Here is a 14,453-nt window from a genome sequence, read left to right as displayed (position 1 = left end):
CGTTGTTTTCAACGGTTGATCTCTCGTTGAAAACGAGCTTCCAATTTCACCACTCACAGCGCTACAGTAGTCCTTATACAAAAACGGATCTAGCAAGCAACTCTTGTCATCGACCGATCGACGCCATTTCATGTTTGAATTCTCATCATGTTGATGAAAGCTGTGAACTCTTTTAGAAGTGTCTACCCATTCCACTTTGACTTGGTAAAATTATTTAATTTATTATTTTTATTTAAATATGAGATTTTTTGGTGATTTATTGTCTAAACTTGAAAACAAATATTGTGTGTTATTGACACTTGTTTACATTCGAGGTTAGGGTTAGGTATATTTGTTAAATTAGTGGGCTCTAATTTAATATATTAAAAATTAATATAATACAATAAGCTTGGTTCTAAGTATTGTACATGTAGCCTACTACTTAACTTCCAAATTAATTACAATTACTTTGATTTCTACACAAATATTCTCATTATGCTATCTATGTATTGTTTTTGTCACAGGACTGCTTGTGTTGAGAAATTGAATGAAACTTAATAATATAATGAAAAATATAATTTTTTAAAACAAAACCCAATTTAACCTGCAAACAATGGAAGTCTGTTGCTATGGCACTCATAAATAGTCTATGTAGGCTAACATCAAAGTGATTGCTTTTAACAAGCTCAGTAATTAACTCGGTGATCCAAGAAATTGGAAATGGGTGCCTGGAGTTCAGCTCATAAATATTAACATTTTTCAAATATCGTCATTCCATGGTGATGAAATTTAGCTTAAACTTGTTCATTTTAAAATTTAATTTCCAATTAATTTATGAATGTTTACAACTCATATGTCAAGGATATTTTTGATTAATTTCATTGTGATTTTAACTTTTGGTCTAGGTTTACAAAATTTAGTAGGCCAATAAAAAATGGTTAAAATATCGGCATACAACTGTTTTTTTTTCATAAAACTAAGTATGTACCTACAGTAACTATTACATTTTACTCATAAATCTAAAAAGTAAATTTTTTACCGTTTTTATATAGAGCCTTATTTGTTTAGTTCTATAGGCCTAATGAAAGAGGAGTATTTCAAGTTAAAATTCGTCTATGCTACAAAATTTGGAAACCCAATATTCTTACTTTATTCTTAGTCCATTTGAATGTTTGAACGAATATCTAAAAAACAGTCATCACCTCGCCTTGTGATTCAAAATATCAATGTGTATAACAAAATATTAGATGTGCATTTGAGAAAAATTTTTGTACTTGTCCCTTTTAACCATGCAACACCTGTATCAAATAATAACTCCTATGTGATGGCAAAATTTCATCTGCCTTCATATTTATAGAATTTCTCATTAAAATTTATATTACCTTATGTTTCAGATTCTATCAAAAAATCTTGTGGGTAGACTGAGGGCATTAAGACCCAAATTGAAGATGCTATTAAGGATTGGCTAAAATATGCGACAGTCAGAGTATTTTCAGTGGAGAAAAAAAACAATCTAATTTTGTCGGTAATTAAAAATATTAAGGTATAAAATAAAATATTTAAACACATTAATATTTATGTTTATATTTATATTTATTTTACACAAATATTTGATAAAATATTAAAGTATTATGAAATGAAAGTGGAAAGTTATTTTGAAAGTTCCTTTCTATTGAAACACTGTAATAAAATATTTGTTTGTCCATTGCATAAATCACAAACCATCATCATACCTGAAAACTAAATTGTAGGGGGGTTTATACGATGCCAATTGGCAAGACAATAATATTGTCTTCTGAAATGTACAGCTGGTGTAAAGTATCAATTGAATCTTTTAATTCTAAAACCATCATCTAGGCATGGCTAAATAAAAACTAATTGACAACATTAGCTGACGGTTTAAGAAGACAATTATTATTGTTTTGCCAATTGGCATAGTTTAAACCTGGCATAAATGTCAAGTAAAAATTTAGATGATCTATATTATTTGCTAGAAAGGATTTAGCTATTTTTACTCACCACAGATGAAATTATCATACTAAAAATTCAAGATTTTTAAACAACTGCTGAATTCTTGAAATAATAGTTTTAAGTTAGGTATGTTTCTTACAGACATAAAATGTTTTTGAGCTTGGCAGAGCATATTAAATTACCATGGTAATTTGGTTGTAACCATCTCAGTTTTTTAAACAAACTTTTATCATACTAATTTTTGTGGATCAAAATTGAATATGGAAATAGAAAGAAAAATAAAAATCCCAATACCCTTTTTGAATCATTTAAATAATGATTAAATAATTCAAAAAGGGTACTGAGATTTTTATTTTTCTTTCTAGTTCTATAAAAAGTAGCCCTATACAGAAAAGAGATGAAGTAATATGGTTTTTATTGTGTGTTTTTAATGTCACCTTACCAATGTACCGCATTGCACAGTAATATTTCTGTTACATGAAATCATATGTAAATAAATGGAAATATGATTTTGTATTTTCATCTCTTTTCAAATGATTTTAGAAATATTACCATGTAATTGATAAGGTACCAGTTCATAAGTATGGCTAATTCAATGTCTATTTATAGTTGAAAATAATGGTTGTCACGACATGCTTTCAACGACTATTTATAGTTGAAAATATTGGTTGTTACAATGTTTTTTCTACTATTATTCAACGTTGAAAATAATGTGGAAACGGCAGACATTTTTTCGTGTTTTCAACGTTGAATTTCAACGTCTTTTCAACGTTAAGGTATTACGTGTTTGTAGCGTTATTTCAACGTTTCTGTGCTACCTGGGATATGTTTCATTGTAATCAATCCCTACTTTTTGTTCAAAACCTCTAGCCACTAGTCTGGCTTTATACTTACCAGACTCTTTAATTGTAAAGACCCACATGCTACTAATAACCTTTGATTCAATAGGTTCATTTACTTCAACGTTTTCCCATGTATTATTTTTAAACAAAGAAGACTTTTCTTCATCAATTGCTTTTTCCCACAAATCTTTATCATTACCAGTTATAGCTTCCTCATAAGTGAGCATTACACCCAGTCAGCAGTAAGGCTTGATTCAAGGCTTGAATTAGAAGCAGCCTTCACTTGTCAATCAAGGCTGAAGTTGAATCCAGCTGGAAACGATGTTGCTTGACATTCAACTTGAAGTCCCCTTGAATTTCCATACTAGAATCGAAAGCAGCATACCCTTGTTTTTCAAGGCTAACAAACTTGGTTGGAATCGAAATTTAATATGGCATGCTATGTATTTGTTCGAATTTAGCTTTTATTGCATGGGTCAAACAAGTCTTGACTTTGCCTTGAATTTCCCTTGTCAGTCAAAGCTAACAGTCTTGATTAGAATCGATCTTGAATATGGCTCGAAAGGTATTCGTTCGATTTCAGCTTTTATTGCATGAGTCAAACAAGTCTTGACTCTGCCTTGAATAACCCTTGTCAGTTAAAGCAATACCTACTATATTACTTCAGGCCCCACAACTAATTAATGACGTCATAACATGTAGATTGATTCTTCCTAGAACGTAGTAGATTCTACTAGCTTATCAATGTAACTTTTGTTACTGTATGGATTTTTATTGGATGGAATACTATCTAAATTTCAAATTAAAGACACTTGTATTTTAATAAATAGAAATTTTATTGAAATAAAAACACTATTCCACAAATGCAATAATTTATCCATATTTTCAGATTGATAGACATAGGCCTACTCAATTCAGTGATAGAGCTATTGATAAATTCATCTCAACCAAAAATACTTAATAATAGCCTGTATCAGAGTCGAAGGAGAGGTAAATCAAAGATAAACCAAATTTCCTAACTCTTTTTTAGGAAAGAGGCTCCCACAAACTTGATCACAATTGATCTGTAGTACAAAGAAACCCATCAGGAGATGTTTTTCAGTTAGGTAAAACCTTCAATATTTTGATGTTATGGGCAGTTCAACACTTTGCATTTACTTTTTAATTTATTAATTCAAAAGTTCTTTCACACACTTTATTCACACTGTTCTTCCACACTCTAATTACACTGTTATTTCACATTTTATTTACACTGTTCTTCCACACTTTAATTAAATTTTCCACTCACACTTTATTTACACTGTTCTTCTACACTTCATGTAAACCGTTGTTTTGTAGAATTGAAGCTCTTTCTTCTTATCGCTCGTATCCATTTTCGTTTCAAAGTATCATCTTTCGAAAAAGTAAAAAAACCGTTTTAAACTTTAAAACCGTACGGAAACTTTTGGAATCTTGTTATAATTCCCGCAACAATTAGGTACCGGTACACAGCAGTATCCCAATGATTCAAAACCCCAAATTCATTATTACTTTTCACAAACAAATATTAGAAGAATGATAAACAAACCATATTCATTGAAATGGAACACCGTTAAAATTGAATTTGTAATTCCAATTTTGTTGATTACCATATCAGATGTGATAATAAGCATCAGCGCCCTTATTCAATACCTACTATTACTTACTCGCTTGCTTACCGCCAGTAGATCATCGATGATCTACATGTGATGACGTCATAGTTTGTTAGAGATCAGTTGTGGGGCCTGAAGTAATAGTAGGTATTGGTTAAAGCCGATTTGAATCGATCTTGAATATAGCTTGCTACGCATTCCCTTGAATTTTGTTTCTATTGTGAGTGTCGAACAATCCTCGAGTAGCCTATTTTACATTGTCTTCTTTACATTGTCTATTTCTCATTGTCACTTCCAAAATCTCCTCTAATACAGGGGAGAAGAGATCAACCTGTAGTGTTCATCCCACACAGCACAAAAAGTTTAAAAAACGTTTAATAAATTAATAAATGTTTAAAATGTATAAATCCGATAAACGTTATGAAAACAACGTTCAATAAACGTTAGGGAATTTTACTAAAATGAACGTTTACTCTATAAACGTTTAATAAACGTCTAGAATGTATATTGCTGATAAACGTTATGAAAACAACGTTTGATAAACTTAGAAATGTTTACTAAAATAAACGTTAGAAAGGTTGGTACAGTATGGAATTTCTACAGTACCTACCCAGTCAACACACTAAGTGAAAATGTTATAAGTGAAAATCAAACATTTTTTTCAGAAGGTGTCTCCTCCCCCCTCACCTGTGTATCTTAATCCCTAAAAATGTCTCAATTTAGGCTTTCTGACCAATATTCCTAAGTGGAATTGAATTCCAATCCCTTTCTATCTTCTTCAAAAATCGTCTCCAACTCACCGTTATCGAGATAAAGAAAATGTTTTACACAAATTAAGACTGAAATTTTTTGAGTTTTCCAAAAAGTCTCATTTTAAGCTTTTTGTTAATCAATTCAGGTGCAGAATTGCAATTCAAATACTTTTTGTCTTCTGCGAAAATCGTCTAAAATGCACTGTTAACGATATAATTGACCTTTTGCGCTAAATCCAGAGGGACTTGCCAGATGTTCAAGTTTCCCAAAAAAGTCGAAAAATTGTATTTCTAATCAATAGTTCGGATGCAGAATTGAATTTCAAACACTTTTTGTCTCTTGCGAAAATTGTCTACAACGTACTGTTGATGATATAATAGACCTTTTGCGCTAATTTTAATCCAAATAGGGACTTGGAAAAAATTTGATCGATTTCTAAGTTTCCCAAAAATGTTCAAAAAAGCAGTCTTTTATCACTTATTCGGCTACAGAAGTAGATTTCCAGCACTTCTTCTCAATGCAAAAATCCCGTCAGATGGGCCGTTGACGGGCTACTAACGTTTAAAATTTTAAATAATTGGTAATTGATGATGAAAAATTTTGAAAAAAATAATTAACGATTCTGTTCATGTTATAAACATTGTCCTAGAATTTCAAATGTTTCCATCCAAAATTGAGAAAGTTATATCATTTTTTCAAATTAGATTCCAGTTTGTGCTGAAAATCATGTCACACACCAAGCCTATGAAATAATTTTCAAGTTTCAAATTCAAATAATAATAAACTAGGTACTATTTTATTGATTCCAACATTATTTCAGTGGAAGCACAAATGTCCCCATAAAGAAATCATTAATCCATCCCAGAAATATGGACTGTTTTAATGTTAACAATAAAGATTGTCTATATCAATAACTTTGAAACTCCCGGGGTGATTCGTGCTTGTGCACTACTGCGCTTGAGCGACAGCCATTAAAGATGTCCTCGTCCTGTCTTCTTCAGTTTTCAGTAGTTGAAGATGAAGTATTGCAGTATTGGTTTGTTGTTTGTTTATCCTTTATTTTATCGCGTCATCAAGTTGATGATGATTTTTGATTGCTGAAGGTCTTAAATTAAGGTAAGATCATTCATTTATGTCTAGGATATTTATTGATAAATTTAATAGCATGAAGTTACCTACTAAACAAAACTGTTTAGCCTAGTGATGGCAAAGCATTCCCCAGACAAATTTGTAAAGCACATGTTGTTTTAAAAAGCACTATGGTAAATAATTATTATGTTAGGCCCTATTAAGAATCCTGATACAACATTAATTGCAATTTTTAGTGTGTATAAGTTAATTTTTTCCATTTTTAAACCCAAACAGTTGATTTAACCAACTGTTAACATTGTTGGTACCTTAAACTTGTAAAACAACTATCAAGTGTGGTTTCGATTTTATGATTTAGTTAATAATTTTTAAACTAGTGATTATATGATTCAGTAATATCATAATATTTGACCTAATTAACTTTTTGAATACAGTATTTTGATTAGATAAAACATTAGCCTATTTCAATATGACTAGTAGCCTATCAAATCAACCTCTTGAGAAATACTCTAAATAAACTGTAAATAGCAGCAATCATTCTTATTGATAGGCTACAATTTAATAATTAGTTCAGTACTATGTAAGGTCCTTAAATACTCCCTTGTATTGGTTTATTGTTTTAATACTATCAATTTATTAAAACCATACTAAATTATTACTTCAAAATTTCGGTGTAAATGCACGTCCAGTGCCAACATACCTGTCATCAAATTTTTGGTTGGGATTGATTATTAAGTATGCTATTTTGAGCACAAAATCACAAAAATTAAACGGCGGTCACTATTGTTTTTGAAATAAACTAAGTTCAAAGTAGCACAATTTTACATGCATTTAACCTATGAGTAGCAGCCATTTTGATTATTGAAATCATCAAATTATGATATTCCTAATCTGAGTTTTCCTAACCCTAAGCTTTTCCTAACCTAAGCTTTATTAACCTAAACTTTTCCTAACCTTAGCTACTTATGGTTGCTACTTATAGCATAGGTTAAATGCATGTAAAGTTGTGCTACTTTGAACTTAGTTTATTTTGAAAACAATAGTGACCTCCGTTTAATTTTTTGATTTTGTGCTCAAAATATCATACTAAATCGATCCCAACCAAAAATTTGATGACAAGTATGTTGGCACTGGACGTGCACTTTAGCCAAAATTTCTTTCAACTAGATAATTGCTTTCATACATGTTCCATTTGATTTCAGACGAAGGTGGGAATAGAACTGCAGATACATATTATACTAAAATCCACCATGACAGATGAATATGATGCCAAGGATTAGATTTGAAAAAAGTTCTTCTCCTTTACATTTGATGAAAGCCATTTTCAGTAAGTTGCACTCTATCTCGATCAATGATCAAATTTTTCAACATAGCCTACATAAACAAACTTACTTGTAACCTTAACAAACAAACTTAGGCTACCTACAATAGTCTATATTCAAGAATTACTGGAGCAGTTTTAAGATTTTATGTCAAGCCCTATTAATAACCCTAATATAACAGTAATTGCAATTTTTAGTGTTTATAAATTGAATGTTTATCATTTTCAAACACTAAGGCCCGGTTGCACAAAAGCCGGTTAAATTTTAACCGTGATTAATTCCGCGAGAGCCAATCAGAGAAGCCGTTTTATCAAAAACGCATTCTCTGATTGGTTCTCATGAAGTTAATCACGGTTAAAATTCAACCGGCTTTTGTGCAACCAGGTCTAACAGTTGATTAAACTGTTACCATTGATGGTTAACTTCAAACTTGTAAAAAACTATTAAGTTAGTGGTTTTAATTTCATGATTCAATACATTTTAAGCTAGTGATTATATGATTCAGTAATATTATAATAGATTGATTTAATATCATGGATGGTTATGATATAAAAGAAGCTATTGTAAAATGTTACAATAATAGAACTATTCATAACACCATTATAGGCCTACCTACTAATTATTAGTTATATTTATTAGGGACTATAGTTACATTTTTGTTAGGGACATGAACTAAATTTTTTTTAATATTTTGATTAGATTAAACCATATTTATTCCAATATGACCAGTATAAAATAACCCCCTTGAGAAATACTTTAAATAAATTGTAAATAAAAGCAATCATTCTCATTGATAGGCTACAATTTGATAATTAGTTCAGTACTATGTAAGGTCCTTTAAAACTCTCTTGTATTGGTTTATTGTTATATCATTTACTATCACTTATAAAATTCCTTTCAATTAGAAAATCGCTTTCATACATTTAATGTATCATTTGATTTCAGGCAAAGGTGGGAATAGAACTGCAGACGCATATACCAAAATCCACCATGACAGACGAATATGCTGCCAACTACAGTTTTAGATTTAAAACTCCTTTCTACATCTGATGGAAACCATTTTCAGTAAGTTGCACTATACTATTTCCTAATCACTAAAGCAGTTTTAAAATTTTAAAATGATAACTTTATAATTGAATAGGCTCAGATTTTTAATTTCATATGAAGCAAAAATTTATTGTAAAACAAGCTGCAAATTAGTATAGTAATTTCCAAAGAACCATATTGGAGACTTAAGTCACAATAAATCTCAATAATGTTGGATATGTTACAAGAAGTTTGACGAATGAGTGAACTGGCAGAAGTGTGAACCGCGGCTAGAGTCGGTTTAAGGTTGTGCAAAGGCTAAAAATAAAATTTATACTGGTGATATTTTTCAAAGTTTTTCGGTTTGTATATCATCAACCTATCAAAATGAAAAGGTATCCTCAGAAAAACATTTTTTCCGATCATTACTTTTTGAGATATGAGAGCCTAAAGTTTGAATTTTTCGGACAGAACATTTAAAATTCGGTTAAAGATAAATCCTTGAGATTTAGAGGATAGATTCTTCATAGTATTGTTGAACTATTAAAAAAATATTTTCTGAAAATATCCATTTTATCGAAAATACAAGGTTTTTGGGCCACTCTGTATCTATATAGAACAAGACAATTATTTATCATGCAAATATTGATTGGTTCTGAATTTATTTATCCTTTTGTGGATACAATCACAAATCATAAAAATATAATTTTGAAAGAATAGCAGGCTTTGCCCAAAACTATTTTATTCCCAAATTTTGATAATGAATAATATGTCCCAAAATGTTTTTATAATATTTTACTGCTGAAAGTTCTAGTTTAATTTTCATTGATGTTAAAAAAATATAGGTATAAAAATCAGAAATAAAATATAAATTACTAGCAGGCCCTCTTTTTCATGTCTATATTGACTGGACTAATATGGTTGCAACTTTGAGTGAGTTAGTGTGAACGCATTACTGGGATAAAACATACCTATAGTCTTTTTCTTTAGGGCTACTCTTGAATAATACTTGAGAATAGAAATCAAAGAAAAATAAAAATAATATTATTCTAATATTTTTATTTCTAAAAAGAAATATGCCAATTTTAAAATGGGTACTTGAATTTCTGTTTTTATTTACATACCTACAGGTATGGTTTGAAAAACAAATACGGCTATCTACTACAGTGCAGTGTAAATATTGCCTAAAACGCTAACCTTGCTAACATATAAAAATTAACATACAATAAAAATAAGTAACATCCATATTTACATAACCAAAAATGTCATATATTCGACTAAAAAGGAATAGCACATTCGCTCCTGGGTGGCACATATATGTGCGACATGACTAATCAACTCCTCCCAATAAAAAATTAGGTTTACTTCATATATACCAGTCAATTAATACAGAATACTCCACACATTCCAAATCATATCACCTGTTGAAATGAATATTTCCTTAACAGTAATTTGAATTACTCTGGAAGATCGTTAAATTCCTCAAGTTTCTCAAATTTCAGGGTTTTTTCACTCGTGACACATATATGTGCCACTCGGTCTTTATATAGAATGGGAGTGTAAACCAAGGATAGTGTATAGCAGGTTGCCTCAATCGCGTTTACATACGCGGATGAGATGGCATGAGCCTACGTGGCAAACGCCGGCTTCCCATAAGAATTACATACAAAACACCGCGTCAAATATCACTTCCTCACATAAAAACCGCTGTATTGATAAAAAATATGAATATGCTATTCAATTCGGAAAGAAACAAGCTCCACATCAATGTGTATTTTGAAAACATTAATTCATTTCGAAAAGTGTAGAAAGTCCTTGAATCTATCACTATATTCAATCGGTAAAACCTATTCATATTTGTGAAAAGGCTGGTAACTTATTTGTTTTGGACTTATTTTAAACAATAATATGACAAAATGAAGCGAACTCATTTAATTTTATGCTGGTCGTCCAATAATATTTAAAAATGATTGTTCCTTATTTGACAATTGTTTGTGAAAATTGATAGTTGTATCGTCGCCTGGAATGCTAGTTGCAAGCATTTGTATTAATGATATTTGTTTAAGACTTTATTAATTGACATATACCTAGAACCAATTTAGCGAAATCATGGAACTGTTCACCATGGTTACAAGTTATTTTTAGAACGTTGAACTGTCTGGTTACTAATAATTATTTCAGTTGTCTACTGGAAAGCGTAGTGCCAACACATTGCTCTTGTATTGTGTTTTTGTTTCTGCTCAGTGCAGTATTATTATTATGACGATTATTAGTATATTTTATCGATTATTTTCATGGGACACAAATTTACAAAGGAAATACCATATATTATTCACGGTAGTATGATATTTTTTATTTCAATGTGTCCATGGGATACTTATGAATGCAAAAAACACTTGTGTAAAGCAAGAATAGATCTTAATTATAATTTAAATAGCTCATCAAATTATGACTTCAAATAATATAACATTAATTATTCATGAAATTATTCAACTACTTTACAGTACAGTAGTGTAATGCGTTTTATTTTTTGATAAAATAACAGCATTAAAGTCATTAAAAGTCATGATTATCTATTTTTTTATCATAATTGGGATAAATAAAAATCTTTATAATGTTTAAATGATGTTCATATATTCTTAGGGCTTATCTAGACTGTTTATTTTTGTGATAAAGCTAGGCAACCGTTGATGGGTTCGCATTGTTTCAGGAGTTGTTGATAAAATAACGTTAATATCCTGAAATTCCTAAAGAAGCTGTTAGTTCTTTCCACAGACTTCATAAGGATAAAATTTCTAAATGAGAATAGAATCTGTTTAAGAGAAAGAACTAAAACGATGCAGAAAAAACTAAAAGAAAGTACAAAAACGTATTTGAAATGGTATTATCAAATCAAATTGTGTGTTCAAACGATTTGCTTTAGACTCGCCGGTAACATTTATAGGATTTTTACTGAAAATTAGTTTGATATTGTTTCAAAGGGGATAAAATGCTGAACATTTTGATGTCAATCACTCCTATGTAAAGTTGATGGTTGATTTGCTATGAGGGCTCAAAGTTTGGCATTTTTACATTTGAATGCATGTTAAGCCGGGGCGAGAGGTCGCAGCATGACGTCACAGAATGGTATTAGACATTCAGAATGGTATTAGAACTCTGCAGGCTGCGTTCTCCACGCGTCTTATGTGATCAAGGCAACCTACTATTATACTATTCTTGAGTGTAAACCACCTGAACCAACCCATTTTTTTTTCAATTATAAGGAAATAGCAGTATCATCAAAGGCCAATGACATACATATACGCACACAAAATTCATCATTAGTAAATTATTATTATTGATCATGTTTTCAAAGTATAAAAATAAAAATCCAAGAAAATATTTGACTTACAGATAGAAAATTGAATTGTCCAATATGTTGTGAAATGAAAATAGTTCATTCAATAAACTTATTTGTGAATAGAACAATCATGTCAAAAAGGCTTTCTTTTATGAAAGTATGGAATAATCATAAATTAGTAGTCCCAATACATGTGGAGAAATTGCAAATCAGTTACTTGAATCAAAGAAGAACTCATCGTTTCGTACACTTCACCGCTTGCTCCCAATACTCTTTTCAAATTTCTTCTACATGTTTGCCTTTTTGCAACCAATGTCCAATCACTGCTACCCAAAGACGGAACCTCCTTCAAACAGTTTTTGGCGGCTGATTGAAGTTTTAGTTTTTGAAGAAATGAGGGTTTGTAACTCAAATATTTAAAATGTAAACACCCATTGTGTGGTACATAATTTTAAAGGCCTTTTTAAAACAAGAATGACGACATCAATAAAAATGTTCTATGATACTTTTATCAAAAATGGCGGCTGATTGAAGTTTTAGTTTTTATAGAAATGATTGATAAAAGTAATAAAACTTAAAACATCACTTTTTTTGATGAATAACGAAACACATTGAAAAACTGATTATTTATTTAGTAATCTGTTTGGTACTTTTTACTTTCCTTGCCCTATTACCATAGGTAAGGAAAGTATTGCTTTCCGAAAAAAATTAAGGCACCCCAATTTCTAAATTTCTATACGTTTGAAGGTCCCCTGAGTCCAAAAAACTGGTTTTTGGGTATTGGTCTGTGTGTGTGTGTGTGTGTGTGTGTGTGTGTGTGTGTGTGTGTGTGTGTGTGTGTGTGTGTGTGTGTATGTGCGTCTGTGTACACGATATCTCATCTCCCAATTAACGGAATGACTTGACATTTGGAACTTAAGGTCCTTTCACTATAAGGATCCGACACGAACAATTTCGATCAAATGCAATTCAAGATGGCGGCTAAAATGGCGAAAATGTTGTCAAAAACAAGGTTTTCCGTGATTTCTCGGAAACCGCTCCAACGATTTTGATCAAATTCATACCTAAAATAGTCATTGATAAGCTCTATCAACTGTCACAAGTCCCATATCTGTAAAAATTTCAGGAGCTCCGCCCCATCAATGCAGATAGAATCCCAATTATCAGGCTTCAGATACAATTGAAACAAAAAAATCAAGTGGAGTAGATTGACCATGAAAATCTCTTCAATTAATGTTCAGTAACATTTTCACCTAAAATTGAAAATAAGCTTTAAATTCGAGAAAATGTGATTATTCAATTGCAAATTATTGTTGATTCTATTAAATTATTCACTATGAAGAGATAGCAGACCTCATGTGTGTCTCCAGCGTTATTACCCTGTCACCAGCTGGCTCAAATCACTGAATAGTAGACTTGAGATGCGCGGGAACAATAGCGTCAGGTGATCAATTTTCATAACGGCAAGGAAAGTTGTGTGAGTGCGCCACACCAGATTTTTACATTTCATTTCAAAAGATGCTCCCGAAATGCTCGAGACCCTTTATTCTCTCGTTTGACAGTGTGCCAAACTGTCATAAATGTAAATGAGATGTCCTTATGAAGGTCTAAGTCAACCACTTATGAGGGGTTGAAATTCATTTATGTATGTCAAAAGGTAGAGTATTCGACCAATAACTTATCCTGAAAGTTACAATATGTATATCAGTCTCCAACTTATAAAAGTTTTTAAGCTACATAATCAGCATTCTGAGAATTGATTACCGAGAAATGTTATATTTTACTCATAATAACCTATTAAGTTATCCCACTAAACTGTACATTTCATATTTTACAGGACCAAGAGCAGAGAGACTATGCCTCATGAAGCTCAAATCGAGGACGATAGCAGTTCAAAGTAAAAATATATAATTAGTAATAAATTGAAAGTTCAATTTTTGTAATATTTAATAAAAATCATTGCATTTTATTGAAAATAATGCTTTCTTATTTACATTTTTCGCTCATATAGATATACTCTGAAGTTAAGCTTTAAAGAAAATAAACTAATATAGATATTAATATATAATATTTAATATTTTAATAGATATTCAAAGTAATAATTGATGTGTTACTCAGATGTATATGAACTGTATTCCATTTGAGGTGTTGCAAGCATAGAGGGCTGTTGAACTAGAGCAGATTTGATTTAATTAATTCATCGAATGGCGAGTGACTCATGCACTGCTCCCTCTCAGGACAGTCTGCAAGCTGTTATTGGTTAGCAGAGGTCGATCTCGACTCAATCAATACAACTACAGAGACAGTTACAGACTGCCCTGACAGGAGAGAATGAATAAGTAATTTGCCATTCACAGGAGAATTTTAAAGAATAATTCAATTTGAATAATATTAAAAATATAAAATATATATCAATAATCTGATTCAGTGCAATCCAATATAAATGCTTAATCATAATTCAAATTTCATCCAGAATTTGAAATAAATCTGTAATTCTTAT

General features: G+C 30.8%; 1 long non-coding RNA gene across 2 annotated transcripts; it reads left to right on the top strand.

The window, feature by feature from the left end:
- The first annotated feature begins 4,290 nt into the window (after positions 1-4,290).
- Positions 4,291-13,911, top strand: LOC120354310. Of its 2 annotated transcripts, XR_005572938.1 has the most exons (4): positions 4,291-6,292; positions 7,468-7,592; positions 8,533-8,652; positions 13,791-13,911. It is a non-coding gene; the product is annotated as an uncharacterized LOC120354310 (long non-coding RNA). The 2 variants fall into 2 exon arrangements; XR_005572939.1 differs by lacking the exon at positions 13,791-13,911 and having other exon boundaries at positions 4,292-6,292; positions 8,533-8,679.
- The last annotated feature ends 542 nt before the right edge of the window (positions 13,912-14,453 follow it).

Source organism: Nilaparvata lugens, chromosome X (genome assembly GCF_014356525.2).
Source record: "Nilaparvata lugens isolate BPH chromosome X, ASM1435652v1, whole genome shotgun sequence".
NCBI classification, from domain to species: Eukaryota; Metazoa; Arthropoda; class Insecta; order Hemiptera; family Delphacidae; genus Nilaparvata; species Nilaparvata lugens.
This window is presented reverse-complemented; position numbering and strand designations above follow the sequence as displayed.